Genomic DNA, 18,081 nt, shown 5'->3' with positions numbered 1-18,081 from the left:
TGTCACAAAAACGCTGTCGTTAAGCTTGATTACAAACATCTTGCCATTTAACCGATTATTTTCAAGGTTAAAGGCAACTAAAATTTGGTCAAGAATTAGCATTAATGAAGTTCTTTGAAGTCGAAGATATAAACTTTTTTACACTTCTATCTTTGTTAAAGACCACATGATTATGTTCATATATTTACACAAATTATAAAGGAGTCGGAGAGGTGATGGAGATCTATTGTATGAAAAGGCTTAATTTATGGTATTTATGGGTAAAAATAGTGAAGGAACGACTCGCCATACTGTCATTATTTCATGTACATTGTGCTATATGAAATTATTTTCGTTCACCAGAGTGATGGTGCCATGCGTTACACATTTGATTTATCACTATCAAACCTCTTGTAAATGAGAATGTGTGAATATGGTGTTGATAAATCAATGAATGGTTTAAAAAATAAACATTTTGAATTTTGAAAAAAAGAAGCCTGAACTTGAAGAATACTGCCATGACTAATGAGATGCAATGTGCCAGGCCGCAAAAGTTTTATCAGTGAACATATTAACAGACAATTAAGATATTACATTCAAACAGGGAAAAAGTAATATGAAAACCTATCGCTGTCGCTAAAGTAATGCACCAGTCAATGGTAAGCATCCCCCCCCCCCACCCCAGGTCCGGGGGGACAGTCGGTGGTTTTGTGTTCGCGCCAAAATAGCGGGGAATTGGCCTTGGACCGACTGTGTAGCTCAGGGAATTTGGTCGAAGCGCTAGCGGTCTAAGCGCCCGGCGTGCGCCACCTCTAAAATAATCGAAGTTTACTGTTTTCATCAATATCGGAGAAACAAAGGTAATAAAATAAGCTCATAATGCACCATTTCCGACTACATACATGAGGGAGTAACCCCAAATTCCCGTAAAACAGTTTATGCCATATACTTTCGGTTCTGAGGGAGGAGCACATGTCAAAAGTTGCGCCCCTAAGTTACTACCCCTCTAACATCAATTCCTGGATCCGCACCTGCGATGTGCCATGTTTCCGCAACCTGGGAGATTTAATAAAAACGCTTCTGTTTCTGGGGCTGTGATTACGAAGTTCGTAATCACTGGTTCTGCTGTAATAAACCAAGATGATACTTGACTTCTACTACTACAAGTTACCTAGATTCACGTGCATTATTTAGCACGTTATTGCTATGTGTTTCACAAGATTTATACCCTGTGTACTGCTAATATTTAGCATTCTAAAACATTTATTGTTGAATAAGATTTTAGCTGATAGCTATTTTCTATTTGTCTGAAGATGATGAAAAACATAATCTTATATATTCAACCTCAAGTCAGTTTTCTAGTCTGAATTTTGAGAGGATACAAAAAGTATTCCTGGTTGGTACAACCTTTAAGGTAAAAGACAGACACAAATACATGCATGCCATACTTTTGAGAGGCTTTGCAGTGGATTTTAGTCTGAATTCCAGGGAATATTGGTCTAAAGTCCAGCGGATTTTGGTCTTAACAATATCAACATTTATTATTTAAGACTAAATACAGAAATTTGAATGCATATTTACTTATATTTATTTAATGATCTAGAATACATACAATAAAAGAATAAATAATATATTATGAAATTATAATCAATTGTCAATGCATATGATAAATAAATAATACATAAAACAAGAGGGCCATGATGGCCCTGAGTAAAAGAGTTTAACCTTTGTTATTAATATAGCTTGTTTCTCAAAGAATATTGAACAAGAGCTGTCAAAGTATGTGACAAATGCCCCCCAATGTGACATTGATCTATGAACAAGTACATAACAAGAGCACCGCGAAACGGAGCATTATACGCCCGAAGAAGATTCGGCTTGAGGTCCTTTTAATGTAGTGATGATTTGTATAAAGTTATTTGAAAATCGCTTTATTAGTTACCAAGTTATGGCCCGGACACGGAATTGCTAACGGACGAGTAACAAAGATGTGGCCCGGACACAGAATTGCTTATGCCCCCCCATGGTGATTCTAGTCTTTGAGGTATGGACCTGGAAATTGCGCGCAATTCATCCTTTTAATGTAGTGATGATTTGTATAAAGTTATTTGAAAATCGCTTTATTAGTTACCAAGTTATGGCCCGGACACGGAATTGCAAACGGACGAGTTACAAAGATGTGGCCCGGACACAGAATTCCTAACGCCCCCCCATGGTGATTCTAGTCTTTGAGTTATGGCCTGGACATGGAATTGCTAACGTCCCCCCCATGGTGATTCTAGACTTTGAGGTATGGACCTGGAAATTGCATGTGACATCCTTTTAATGTAGTGATGATTTGTATAAAGTTATTTGAAAATCACTTTATTAGTAACAAAGATGTGGCCCAGACACAGAATTGCTAACGCCCCCCCCCCCCCCATGGTGATTCTAGTCTTTGATGTATGGACCTGGAAATTGCGCGCGACACATCCTTTTAATGTAGTGATGATTTGTATAAAGCTATTTGAAAATCGCTTTATTAGTTACCAAGTTATGGCCCGGACACGGAATTGCTAACGGACGAGTAACAAAGATGTGGCCCGGAAACAGAATTGCTAACGCCCCCCCATGGTGATTCTAGTCTTTGAGGCATGGACCTGGTAATTGCGCGTGACACATCCTTTTGGACACGGAATTGCTAATAGACGAGTAACAAAGATGTGGCCAGGACACAGAATTGCTAACGCCCCCCATTGGTGATTCTAGTCTTTGATTTATGGCCTGGACATGGAATTGCTAACGTCCCCCCATTGCTAACGGACGAGTAACAAAGATGTGGCCAGGACACAGAATTGCTAACGCCCCCCATTGGTGATTCTAGTCTTTGAGTTATGGCCTAGACATGGAATTGCTAACGTCCCCCCCATGGTGATTCTAGACTTTGAGGTATGGACCTGGAAATTGCATGTGACACATCCTTTTAATGTAGTGATGATTTGTATAAAGTTATTTGAAAATCACTTTATTAGTAACAAAGATGTGGCCCAGACACAGAATTGCTAACGCCCCCCCCCCCCCCCCCCCCCCCCCCATGGTGATTCTAGTCTTTGATGTATGGACCTGGAAATTGCGCGCGACACATCCTTTTAATGTAGTGATGATTTGTATAAAGCTATTTGAAAATCGCTTTATTAGTTACCAAGTTATGGCCCGGACACGGAATTGCTAACGGACGGACAGACGGACAGACAGACGGACAGACGATGGAGGCCATAACATAATACGACCCTTCGGGCGTATAAAAAGTTTATCTTGCCTGTATGTGTCAAATACATATTGCAAGTTATATTAAATTGCCTCTGAGCAAAAAAAACACAATCATACTAAATGACAGCCAACACTCTTTATGTCCTCATATTCAGCATTCCATTGTGAATAAACACTTAGTGTATCTTTCACCTTAGAGGTAGGGACATGGGTCTTGCACACGACACATTGTCTTGGTATGTTGAAAACATATGGCATTTTCATTTTAAAATCTGTCCATATAAGAGAAAGTCACAGCGCGGACACGACAGCCTATAATTTCCTTCAGGTTGCCATGGCAACCAGAGTTCTGCAAGGAATTAATTTTTTTTAACAATTTTGAAAAAGCACCAACCAAGGATCATTCCTATGAAGTTTCATCAAAATTGTCCAAGCGGTTTAGGAGAAGATGATTGTAACCAATTGTTGACACTTTTCCTTTAGGTTGCCATGTCAACCAGAGTTCTAAATGGAATTAATTTCTTTGAACAATTTTGAAAAAGCACCAACCAAGGATCATTCCTATGAAGTTTCATCAAAATTGTCAAAGCGGTTTAGGAGAAGAAGATGATTATAACCAATTGTTGACATTTTCCTTTAGGTTGCCATGGCAACCGGGCCAAACAAAATTATGTGAACAAATTTAAGAGAGGTCCATGCAAGGACACTTCAAACCAAATTTGCTGAAGATCTATCAAGGGGTTCATGCGAAGAAAATGTTAAGTTTTTTAACTAATTTTAGCTCTGGTGGCCCTTAAAAGGGGCCAAATAAAATTATTTGAAAAGACCTGACAGAGGCCCATGCTAGGATGCTTCAGACTTGAAGATCCATCAAGCAGTTAATAAGATCAAGTTGTTTAAAGGTTTTTCTATTTTTTGCTCTGGTTACCCCTAAAAGGGGCCAAACAAAACCATTTGAACAAAGTTGAGAAAGGAAAATGTAAGGATGCTACATATCAAGTATGGAGTCATTCTGACCTTTACTTTCAGAGGAAAAGATGTTCAGTGACAAGACAATGTAAAAACAAATGACCCCTGAGCAAGGCCAATTTGACCCCGGGACAATAATTTGAATACCTTTGGTGTAGGTCCACTAGGTAACACTATATACCAAATATGAAAGCTCTAGGTCTTATATTTTGGAGAAGAGGATTTTTAAAGTTTTATTATATAAGACTATATAAAAACAAATAACTTTCAGGGCGGGGCCAATTTTGACCCTGTGGCAATAATTTGAACAACTTTGATAGAGGTCCACAAGATGATGTTGTATACCAAATATCTAATCTCCTGGCCTTACGGTTCTGGAGAAGAATATTTTTAAAGATTTACTATATAACACTATGTAAAAACAAGGACCCCCTAGGCGGGGTCAATTTTGACCCTGTGGCAATAATTTGAACAAATCTGGTAGAGGTCCACTAGATGATGCTGTATACCAAATATCTAAGCCCTGGGCCTTACAGTTTCGGAGAAGATTTTTAAAGATTTACTATATAACACTATGTAATGAAACTAGTGACCCCTGGGGCGGGGCCATTTTTGACCCCAGGAGAATAATATGAACAAATTTTGTAGAGGACCACTACATGATGACACATACCAATTTTCAAGGTTCTAGGCCTTGTGGTTTTTGAGAAGAAGATTTTCCCTATATAAGTCTATGTAAAACAAGTGACCCCCGGGGCAGGGCCATTTTTGACCCCAGGGGGATAGTTTTAACAATTTTGGTAGAGGACCACTAGATGATGCTATATACCAAATATTAAGGCTCTAGGCCTTGTGGTTTTGAAAAATAAGATTTTTAAAAGTTTTTCCTTTCCGTTGCCATGGCAACCAGAGTTCTGCATGGAATTCAATTCTTTGAACAATTTTCAAAGGGGACCACCCAAGGAACATTCCTGTAAAGTTTGGAAGAAATTGGCTAAGCGGTTTATGAGGAGATGTCGTTTAAAGTAAAAGTTTACGGACGGACGGACGACAGACGGACGCCGGACAAATTGTGATCACAAAAGCTCACCTTGTCACTATGTGACAGGTGAGCTAAAAACATTTACTTATTAATTATTATAGCACTGCGCATAGTAATATACTTTTCATTTTTTCATTTCCCCAATTATTTATAATATTATTCTTCATATACATACACATTATTTAGTAAACAGTACTGTTTCAACAATTCAAACAAATACATAGTTACAAATCAAATGTTGCTGTATTATGGCAAACACTTGGTGTTCTATCAGTACTTTAACTGAACTGGAACCTCAGATCAACCCATAAAGAAATGGAGTCTAGTAACTTCCCACTCGCCTGCCTCTTGGAACAACTGGGCCATGATTTTACCAGTTACCAGTAAGTGTTCTTTTAGACCATCATGTTGGTCAAAAATGTAATCAGACAAATCAAGACTGTCCGTAACTGGAAATCGGACCTGTTTCAATACATAGGCCACACTTTTTTTATCCAACTCCTTCCAAATGATAGGTAGTGACATGGACATTCCTCAATCTAACTTCTGCAGTGACTTCATTCATTCCTTTAGTCAAATACAGACAGTGTGAGCTGTTGAGATAGACAGCTCCTGTGACATCACATTTTATTGTGAAGAATGTCCAGCATAGATGGCTTGTCATCTAATGTAGCTAATATGTCCGCCCGGTCAGCTCAATCGGTAGAGCGTTGGACTCTGAATTGGACATCCCGGGTTCAATTCCCGGGCGGACCAGGTCACCTCTGTTGTGATTGGTTATGAAATCCTTTCTACGACCATTCGCACTGTACCACTGCACCTGGCATGTACAGAAGCTGTCAGTTCCTTGCAGAGGTGAAGGCACCTAGTACTGGTTCTGCCCAGGATAGGTGTGCGGTGGTTGAACTGTCACTCTGGGACCCTTCAATGTGCTCACGCCGGGACCCGGAGTATAAACTACTAACACCACCACCTGGCAGCCTGCTCTGAAGCTTGTCCATAGCCCCATATGTGTGGCCAGTCATCCATTATCCCCATTTTAATGATAATCTGAAAATAATCCCAAGCACATTTATATGCATATTTATTATATCATATCCACTTCTATACACTTATCTTCTCTAGGATGTTCAAACAGGCTTGATGTGACAATACAAAATGTGAAGACAAATAAACAGTGAGATACAACAAGTATATTGAATTTTCTGTCTGATTTAAAATGATTTGTAATATAAACAGGACAGGTGAAACTTCCTATTCGACAAATATCTTTTTTTATTGACATTTCCAAGCATTTTTTATGATTAGATTATTTAATATTTCACAACTTAAATACTATCAGGAAGTCATAAGATTAACCATCTATATATATATAATAAATCATATATATATATTTAATATATAAAAACAAGTCATTATACAAATGATATACACAAATTAAAAAGGTATTTATACTTCTGAAACACTGTTGCACAAGCCACTGGGCACAAAGAGGTTGATGAAGGTTTTCCTGATGCCCTTTGAGGTTTCCCCACAATAATGAGAAAGATGACCTCTGAGAGAGATGGTGGTTATTTCCTGAAACATTAAATTTATACATGTTGTATATAATTTAAAAAAAGGACACTTGACAATATACAGAATGCTGTACATAAAATTCATAAGTCCTATAAATAAATGCTTTTGAAAAATTCCAGAACATATAAACAGCAAAACCCAAAACCTCTTGATTTTCAGTTCTCAATTGGCCAACAGGGAAGTATTTTTTTTTTCAAGAATCGATGAAAACCAGTGATATAAAACTGCTGACAAAAAATTAGATCATGCATTTTTCTTTAACTGTTAGTAATAGTTTAACCCACAAAACATTGGCTTTCAAACGAAAATATGCAAATCTGCGATATGATCTATGTTAGCAGTCTTTTATCATTGGTTTGCAGATACTATTAAACCCAAAAATTTGCTCTTTCCAAGACAAAAAAAAATAAAAAAGTTGTAAAAACGGTAAATTTGTGAGAGTGCATGCAGCTTTAATAATAATTAATGTATTCTTGTAATGAAGCTGTTATGTGCTAAAAATAGAACCCAATGAAAAATAAGCATATCCTAATAAGCCTAGCTTTAATATTACGAAGTATTTACTGAATCAAATAGACATATATAGGCAAATGACTGAAAAGCTACCATAATTAAAGCTGCACTATCACAGATTAAACATTTCGACAACTTTTTAATTTTTGTCTTGGAACAAGCCAATTTTTGCTACAATCCATGGAAACCAGTTAAATTAAGACTGCTGACAAAAAATTAGATCGCGGATTTTTATATTTAAGTTCATAAATTGATGTTTTATGCATTTTTCTTAAACCGTTAGTAAGGTTTAAGCTCTAACATTTTCGAAAATATGAAAATCTAAGATCTGTTTTTTTATCAACAATCTTACATCAATGGGTTGCAGATATTTACGCAAAAATTTGCTCTTTCCAAGACAAAAATAAAAAAGTTGTAAAAATGGTAAATCTGTGAGAATGCAGCGTTAAGAGTATTTTTTAAACTTATAATGAAAGTCATTTGCATTTATTTTACATAAGCACGAAAACTAATGTGTTATTTATTCTGAACTCCTTTATAAAAACGTAGGACAAAACATCCCATGTCATTTTTGACTAAGGGGACAAAACACGTCCAACCCATTTAGACAGGGTTGACAAAACAACCCAGATCATTTTGACATGGTGGACAAAATAACCAGGAAAATATTGGCAGTTCAAAAAGTTAAGACCCCCCTCCCATCCTACCAACACTTGAAAGATTAAAACTAATTGGCCATTATCAAGATGTGTTTTATTACCCCCAATAAACACCCTTTTTCACTTAATTTATTAGGTTTAGAAATGTTACTATGGAGATCTTTATCACAGCATAAGGAAGACACAGTGACTTTAATCATAAGGATTTGCTACAAAGCTACAGTACAATATTAAGTTCAGCATTATGATAATCCTTACTTCAAAACACTCTTCTTAAAAAGGTGTTCAAGGCCAAAATCTAATATTCATATTCATTACAGGCTGCTTTGCATGACAATTATTAATTTCAGATATTTGCTTTAAGCAATTTATTTTTAATTATAAAAACACTTTCTCATAGTTTTCATCTTCTTTTTGATATTGACATGTTAATATTAAAGGGGCCTCATTTGTTTTTAATATTTACGTTAGTCTTATATTAAAGCTGCAACCTCACAGATTGAACGTTTTGACAACTTTTTTTAAATTTTTTGTCTTCGAACAAGCGAATTTTTGCGTAAATATCTGCAAACCAGCGATAAAAGACTGCTGACAAAATATCAGATTGCAGCTTTTCATACTTCCATCCAAAATTGATGTTTTATGCATTTTTCTTAAACTGTTAGTAGCAGTTTAAGCTGTAAAACATTAAATTTGGAATGGAAATATCAAAATCTGAAATCTAATCTTTAGTCAGCAGTCTTTTATCACATAAGCAGGTATTTACACAAAGAAATTCTAATACATAAAGTTTAAACAAAAAATAAAAAAATTGGAAATCAATACATACACAAGTTGACTAACATATATTTTGAATAATAAACCTTAAATTACTTTCCAAAGAATGCATTTAAGGAAAAGTTACTTACTGAAAACAAGACTGTAACAATGCATGTATTTTAAAGTGAAAACGCATATATATTATGTATTTTAAAAATGTAATCCTTTATACTTTTTACTCTTTCTGTTTTTAAAAAGGATGTAACCCTAACCAAATCATTTTATTTTTGGCCCTACTATAACACAATCAAGAATTTAGCCCCACATTCCAGAATGCAGGGCTTAAATTGTGTTATCATTTTGATCACTGACATGACATCATTGACAAAATAAGGATTCAAAAATCTTTGTTTCCGCCCAACTGACCCTATTTTTATCCTTCTGATCCTTTTTTGTTTTTGGTGTTTTGATCAATATGTGCTTTTTTAGTAAAGACCTTAATAATTCCCTGATATAGGTCAGTTTGCCAAAGAAACATGGTCCTAAAAAAAACAACAGTTACCGTATGCCTACCTTTTTTGATATTTAACTGGAACCTATAAATACTTTTTTTTGGCCTAAGCAACAATTTTTGTTTGAAGCCAGTGTGCATGTGCATACTGTGTATTTTTTTACTTAATTACATTGTATTTTCTGCGAATTACCAATATCAAATCCATTGTCCTATTTAACAGGATAATGGTTTTGATATTGGTCCCATGTATTACCATTATAAAAAGTGTAGGAATTTTATTCAAGACCATTTGCAAGATGTGTCATGTTTGGTGTCAATATTATGCTTGAATGATCATATATTATATTTGTCATTGTTAGATATTTAATTTGTATAAAAAAATGAGCAATAATAAAACCTCTAAAGTTTTTTCCTCAGTTGGTAAGAATTACACCTGTTGTTGTTGTTGGGTTAATAAAAGTCTGCTTGCCAATGGCTCCATTATGGCTTGACCCTGTCACATCCCCTAGTGTGACTGAAACATATTTGTGAGGCCAAAGGGGGATCTATCTTCATTGAATGTCAGTATTTATTTTAGCTCCACCCCTTTTACTTGACCTGGCATCGCCCCTTTCACTGAACCTGACATCTGATTGGCTGAATGAATATGCCTTTTAAAGGTTTCCTTATGACTGACAGCCCCCACCCCCCACAGAGAAAGACTGGTCATTTGAGACAATCACTATCATATTTTGAAAAGGCGGCTATATGCATGACTATGAATTGGCTTGTAATTGATTTAAGATAATGATCATTATCTGCAGTTATGCACTTAAATTCATAAAAAATTCATGTTCCTTATACTATGAAAATTTTGGAAGAAATACATGACTGTCAATTTAGAATTGAACTTAATTTCCATGTAAATATCCTTAAATTGTATAACATGTCGAAGGCAAAATGTAGATTTTCACAGATTGATACAATTGCTAAAAGGCATGTTCATTTTTTCAAGATAATGACATTAATAGAAGGTTTCTACTTTGTGTAAGGTTTTCTGAATTTAAACATTTTTTTTTGTCTTCAAGTCTCTTAACATTACCAAATAAAAAGAACTGTCCTCCAGTTTGTATTATGTAGAATAAGATGTAATTTGGAAGTAACTGTAATTTGTTACAAAGATGGTTTAACCAAAACTTAATGAAAATCCCACATTGATTTCGTGCATTTATATATATATATATATATATATATATATATATATATATATATATATATATATATATATATATTAATACTTATAGCCCGGAATAGTTGTAGCCCGGAATTATAGCTATTCTAGTTTTTCCGACCTAATCCTCCGGTACAAACAAAATTAAACCGCTGTAATATACACACATTACTTCGGAAACAATAGAGTTACATGAATTTCAATAGCTCGAAATTCACCTTTTATTTGTTACTTCCGGGCTATATGTATTAACATAACAGGGTTTTCCCATGCTGGTACAAATAAAAGGCGAATTTCGAGCTATTGAAATTCGTGTAACAGTCCAATGACTCTATTGTTTCCTACGTATAATTCCGGGCTACAACTATTAAGAGCATATACTATCACACTCATCTGATATATTGGGGATTAAATTTATGTACCAGTACATTATCTTACAGAATGATAGTGATAGTCATTATCAAATTATTATCCTGATTAATAAGTAAGTTGTTGAGTGAAAACTATTTTTAAATTGAGACAATAAGGTGGATGACATGTTAAGTTATTGAAAGCTTTGAAGATTTTATACAAAAGTTATAAGTTGTCTCAATTTATGATTTCGAAAACCATTAAATTGGCAGGCCTAAGCATCATGAGCCACTCACAGACTTTGATGGAATTGGTAAAAGACAAAAAATAAATATTTACTTTCTTAGTGTTGCAATGCAAAAGATACTGGGCCTACTTTCTATCGAGTAAAACATTCTTAATATATATTTAGCTTTTTTCCATTTGCCAAATAATGGAAAATTATTTGAACTTGATTTTGAAAAATAATTATTTTTTATCCTGACTATATAATTATTTAGTCTTTAAAACAGACTCTCTTCCTTTTAAACTCTAAAATATCTTTAAAAAAAATTTCTACTGTCTACTATATAAGAAAATAAAATATGGACAATCAGAAAACCTTTTTTCAGCTTACAGTCACACTGACCTTGACCTTTGACCCACTGACCTCAAAATCAATAGGGTTCATCTGCTGGTCATGACCAATAAGCCTACCTAGTATGAGGTCCCTGGGTCAAAGCGTTCTCAAGTTATTGATCGGAAACCGTTTTTCATGTTAAGGTCACACTGACCTTGACCTTTGACCTCAAAATCAATAGGGTTCATCTGCTGGTCATGACCAATACACCTACCAAGTATGAGGTTCCTGGGTCAAAGCGTTCTCAAGTTATTGATCGGAAACCGTTTTTCATGTAAAGGTCACACTGACCTTGACCTTTGACCCACTGACCTCAAAATCAATAGGGTTCATCTGCTGGTCATGACCAATAAGCCTACCTAGTATGAGGTCCCTGGGTCAAAGCGTTCTCAAGTTATTGATCGGAAACCGTTTTTCATGTTAAGGTCACACTGACCTTGACCTTTGACCCACTGACCTCAAAATCAATAGGGTTCATCTGCTGGTCATGACCAATACACCTACCAAGTATGAGGTTCCTGGGTCAAAGCGTTCTCAAGTTATTGATCGGAAACCGTTTTTCATGTAAAGGTCACACTGACCTTGACCTTTGACCCACTGACCTCAAAATCAATAGGGTTCATCTGCTGGTGATGACCAATACACATACCAAGTATGAGGTCCCTCGGTCAAAGCGTTCTCAAGTTATTGATCGGAAACCATTTGGTATTCCGACCGACCGACCGACCGACCGACCGACAGACAGACAGACCGACCGACCGACCGACCGACATGTGCAAAACAATATACCCCACTTTTTTCAAAAGGGGGCATAATAAAATAAAATACATTTAAACCCATTAAGATTTAATTAATTATTTAAACAGGCCAGTCTGCACTGCCTTTTCAGTAAGGATTTTAGTCAAAATCATATCTTCGTAAGAACAAGACAGTACACCATAGGTAATTATGACCCCCCCCCCCATAATTATGCATATTATGCATATTTGTATACATGTATTAGCTAGACAATATACAACGATAAGTGTATTGTATATATTAGTGAGCAAATAAATGCATTAATAAATAAATAAATACAGATTTATACTGGTAAATAGATTTATAAATATAAATATTTTAGGAAAGATAAACATTAGATAAACAAGAGATGTTTGTCAAACATTATGCCCCCCTGAGCGCCATGTTGTCAGGATTATATGGACAATTGAATGAAAAATAAAATATGGACAATCAGAAAACCTTTTTTCAGCTTACAGTCACACTGACCTTGACCTTTGACCCACTGACCTCAAAATCAATAGGGTTCATCTGCTGGTCATGACCAATAAGCCTACCTAGTATGAGGTCCCTGGGTCAAAGCGTTCTCAAGTTATTGATCGGAAATCGTTTTTCATGTTAAGGTCACACTGACCTTGACCTTTGACCCACTGACCTCAAAATCAATAGGGTTCATCTGCTGGTCATGACCAATACACCTACCAAGTATGAGGTTCCTGGGTCAAAGCGTTCTCAAGTTATTGATCGGAAACCGTTTTTCATGTAAAGGTCACACTGACCTTGACCTTTGACCCACTGACCTCAAAATCAATAGGGTTCATCTGCTGGTCATGACCAATAAGCCTACCTAGTATGAGGTCCCTGGGTCAAAGCGTTCTCAAGTTATTGATCGGAAATCGTTTTTCATGTTAAGGTCACACTGACCTTGACCTTTGACCCACTGACCTCAAAATCAATAGGGTTCATCTGCTGGTCATGACCAATACACCTACCAAGTATGAGGTTCCTGGGTCAAAGCGTTCTCAAGTTATTGATCGGAAACCGTTTTTCATGTAAAGGTCACACTGACCTTGACCTTTGACCCACTGACCTCAAAATCAATAGGGTTCATCTGCTGGTCATGACCAATAAGCCTACCTAGTATGAGGTCCCTGGGTCAAAGCGTTCTCAAGTTATTGATCGGAAACCGTTTTTCATGTTAAGGTCACACTGACCTTGACCTTTGACCTCAAAATCAATAGGGTTCATCTGCTGGTCATGACCAATACACCTACCAAGTATGAGGTTCCTGGGTCAAAGCGTTCTCAAGTTATTGATCGGAAACCGTTTTTCATGTAAAGGTCACACTGACCTTGACCTTTGACCCACTGACCTCAAAATCAATAGGGTTCATCTGCTGGTCATGACCAATAAGCCTACCTAGTATGAGGTCCCTGGGTCAAAGCGTTCTCAAGTTATTGATCGGAAACCGTTTTTCATGTTAAGGTCACACTGACCTTGACCTTTGACCCACTGACCTCAAAATCAATAGGGTTCATCTGCTGGTCATGACCAATACACCTACCAAGTATGAGGTTCCTGGGTCAAAGCGTTCTCAAGTTATTGATCGGAAACCGTTTTTCATGTAAAGGTCACACTGACCTTGACCTTTGACCCACTGACCTCAAAATCAATAGGGTTCATCTGCTGGTGATGACCAATACACATACCAAGTATGAGGTCCCTCGATCAAAGCGTTCTCAAGTTATTGATCGGAAACCATTTGGTATTCCGACCGACCGACCGACAGACAGACAGACCGACCGACCGACCGACCGACCGACCGACATGTGCAAAACAATATACCCCACTTTTTTCAAAAGGGGGCATAAAAATATTATCAAAGCCTTTTTAGCCATATTGTATTGGCTGGTGGGGTTACTCAAAATTACCGTGCATGGTCCGCTTACAACCAATTAAATATTTTCAATAGCTCTGAGAATGATTCATACAATCTTTGATATGATGTCAGTTTTTTTTACATGGCATGGCTTGACTTGATCAATATAAATTTTATATTATATGACTTGCACAATTCACATGACTTTTCATATATATCCTTTAAGTTTTGTGTGATAATAGATCTTTGATCTAAATTTGTGATTCAAAACTTAAAGATACATATATATATATATTTACTGCTTCGGAATCACACTTTACACACAAGACATGTTAAAATAGATTATTGTACTCACTGTTTTTTAATTTAAGTTTATTCATCAAACTCTGTCACTCTAGCTGTCTCTGTATTATCAGCACCACACATCAACTAAAACAAAAAATAATAAGAATTATAACAAGAAAGGTTCAAGTAGTTAGAAAATATATGGGCTGTCATTGGACATATAATATAACAATTTACCATGATTCCATGAAATATTTTTACAAACTAGCAAACCTGAACTCCTTTGTATTTTTTTAAATCTTTGTGAGATTTTGCATAAAGCATCTATCTAATTCTTTGTTAATTTACCACATTAAAATTTATTGATTAACTGTACTTTTATTTATTTTATAAATATCTTATATGTTGTGCACCAGTCAATTGTAACCCTGGCGCCCCCAGGTCCAGGGAATAGCGGGGACTTTGACTTTCGGTCCAGCCAACCCTGGGTCTAATCCCCTCCCCTGCGGGAATGAACTGATGGTAAAACCCCGGCCAAATGCCCCTGCACACCAGAGACTCTATATAAGGCCCAATCTCAGCTAAATTTGGCTCAAAGACAAAACCACTGCGGTCACCCGGCCCTGCGTGGCCACATAGAAAGTAAAAACACGGCCCATTTCCCGACTATTCCCAGTATACCCCAAGACCGGGGGGTGTGCGTGGTTAGTAACCGTTACAATTGACTGGTGCATTGGTTATAATAACTGAGAGGCCTCAAAGATGCTCACATGACTGTGACCTTTTTGACCTTTTAGCAGATTAGAACAAAGAAAGGATTTTTAAGAAATATACTCAATGAAACAGAGTGAAACTTTATTCAGGGGCTATACACCGTATGATGAAATAGCGAAAGAAGAGAAAATTGTCGAAAACTGACATGAATTTGGTATCAATGTGTACAATGCATTGAAACTAACTAGGTAACTGAAGTACCACATAGTTTACAATTAATTGATTTTTCACATTTTTTTTCCATTAAAAAAGATTACTAGGTGGGTATACCTAGTATAATTAATTTTTATGTGTGATTGGCTAGTCGATGTTATCACTTAATGTTACCAAGCTAGGTATATATTAAATCAAATAAACAAATGTAAACTTTCATAGCAGTGGATACAACACTGGACTGCAATTTTGGCGACCACAGTTTGAACCCGGTCTCTGTTATTTTTTCTTTACATTTTGATATTTTTTTACCAATTATGATATCAAAAGGATAAACATTTTATTGAATAATTGTCCTGTATACTGGGACTGACCCTACTGTTTGTATAGTCCATTGGTTAAAGAAAATAGATTAAAAAAGAGAAAAAAATAATTGTAAAGTGTGTGTTTAAGGTAGCACTACCCTAATGAAAACCTCCACTTGAAATGCTTCATTTTAATGTTTTATCCTTTATTGTTAAGCACATACCTACACATCTTTTGTGGGTTCATGTGAGCAGTTCAACTTCAAAGCAACCCAGAAGCTGACATACATGCCATATCCCCCGGAGGGGGAAAAATCCCCCGGAATTTCGACCCATCCCCCGGTCTCCCGGAGGGGGATGAAAATCCCCCGAAATAAAAAAAAGTGTGTTTAAAATTACGCAAAATTATCGCAGGGTTTAATTATATATGCCTGTTTGCAGTTATAATGCCCTTCTTGTCTTAATTGGATTATCAACTGATGGTGTGTTTTAACAACACCAATTGGGTGACACTTAATAAGTCAGCAGGGCACATTTCATGCATTGTTTTGATTGAAACTGTCAGAATTTGCATAAGAAATGTCAATTAGACTGGTCAGATAAAAGGACGATTTTCATTGGTTAAAACTATAGGTTTTATCCAATCAGAGAGGATGTAACAAATTAAAGTGTTTAAACATGTGTCATTGTCATCAAAATGATTTATGATTTAAAGGTGACAGTACATTATTTGGTAAAGAAAAGGATTAAAATAACTAATAGACAATGCTGTTCTTTGTTATGACCCACTAATATGTTTACATACGTATGACATGACCTTCATCTCAAATATCGGAAAATAACAGAACTTCCAGAAGAGAAACTGAAAGTAGACAATTCGGATGAAATGACTTTTATTTATTTTAATATTATGGTGGTGATGTTTTTTATTTTTTGATGAATGCCAAAAGATGATATGTTTATGAACTTAAACAATAAATTATGCATTTGCTTTTTATCAGAAGCAAACAAATCTGACTATTTGGGAATTGAAATGAAAAATATTGATAAATCATTCCATTCTCTCTATTAGTCTGAAAGTCATCATTTATGATCATAATGAGCAGATATTGTATCCAATTTTAGAGGAAGGTAAGCCCATTAAATTGTCTCTGAAACATATTTTTCTGTGAAGTATTCTATTTTGCAAGTGAGTGCTTTTATTATGCAATATGGCTGTGTCTCATTAAAATATAGATGAAGTGCTGGAAAAAGGGGTAGACAAGGTAAATTGGCACGTGTGTCATGCCCGTAATGCTACATGGCGATGATGAAAATTCTCTGGTATGTGACCCAAATCCTCTTAAATTCTGGACATAATCCCCTCGGGAGTCTTTCAAAATTATGGCAATTTGTTTTTTTGTACTTGCATCTTAAAATACTCTGAAATTTTGTCAAATTAGACCTGCTAAAAAAAACCCCTGAATACTACCAAAATCCCCCTGAATTTTCAGACTTTTGAACATTAATCCCCCTGAATGGTCTCAAGAAAATATGGCATGTTTGGAAGCATCTTTTTATTTTCCATTTCATTAGCTTACATTTTTCAACAGTAGTTTTATTAGAAAATAGTTATTTTCTTATACCGAAGGTAAAACATACTGTTTTTTTTTTTTGCATAATGTTCCTAAAAGTTTAAAGATATTTCATATTGATAAGGAACAGGTCATGAGTATTTTTTAAACTTGTTGATTTCGCTGTAAAATGACATTCACAAGCTAAATCTTAGTAGACCAAAGAATTGTACGTTTACGGATTTTTGTATCTTTTTTGATATGGCAAATCCTTCACATACAAATTGTTTAGTATCAAAAGTGGGTAGTTATTCCGATCGGGATTCTGGGTTAAAGCATTTAACATCTCAAAAATATCATAAAACAAGAAATATTACCAGATTATGTAATTTTATATCAGTTCCATACATAAAAATGTCATATCCTATGAATAATTATGAGTTTGACGTTTATTTTTCATTTCTTGCTGTCAAAACATAGCGATATATACATGAAGGGCACCTGCAAGGCTTCAGGGCACAATTTTTAAACAATTGGAACATTTCGGCCATGGCTGAGTTGTTACGATTGTATTTACGAGGTCTATCTAGAAGCTTGTCAGTGGTGGCCGAGTTATTACGATTGGGTCGAGTTGTTCCGCTTGGCATAATTGTTGTCTGTGTCAGTCAACTTTTGTTTTATTGGAAAGGTAAATTATGTGTTTTAATGCAAAATAACTTTTCACTTACATGGTAAAGTATGAATATAAACCTAATTATGATCAATTTAAACCATAAAATACTTCACTTAATACAATTTCAATATTTTTCAAAACACCCCCGGTTTTTGCACAAGCCCGTTTAGACGTTACTGGCTAAGGTCACAAATCCGAACACTTTCTGATGTTTTTTACAATTATCTTGGAGAGTTTATG

The 18,081-nt window shown here is 35.7% G+C and overlaps 1 long non-coding RNA gene across 1 annotated transcript; it reads right to left on the bottom strand.

Moving 5' to 3' along the window:
- Positions 1–5,393: 5,393 nt before the first annotated feature.
- Positions 5,394–14,516, bottom strand: LOC128215574 (uncharacterized). Its single transcript, XR_008258041.1, has 3 exons — positions 14,454–14,516; positions 6,695–6,817; positions 5,394–6,289 (listed from the first exon to the last, which is right to left on the bottom strand). It is a non-coding gene; the product is annotated as an uncharacterized LOC128215574 (long non-coding RNA).
- Between the last annotated feature and the right edge of the window lie 3,565 nt (positions 14,517–18,081).

The sequence above is a fragment of the Mya arenaria genome, chromosome 13 (assembly GCF_026914265.1).
Source record: "Mya arenaria isolate MELC-2E11 chromosome 13, ASM2691426v1".
Taxonomy (NCBI): Eukaryota; Metazoa; Mollusca; class Bivalvia; order Myida; family Myidae; genus Mya; species Mya arenaria.
The sequence above is the reverse complement of the archived record's forward strand: the minus strand, read 5'-3'. Positions and strand labels throughout refer to the sequence as shown.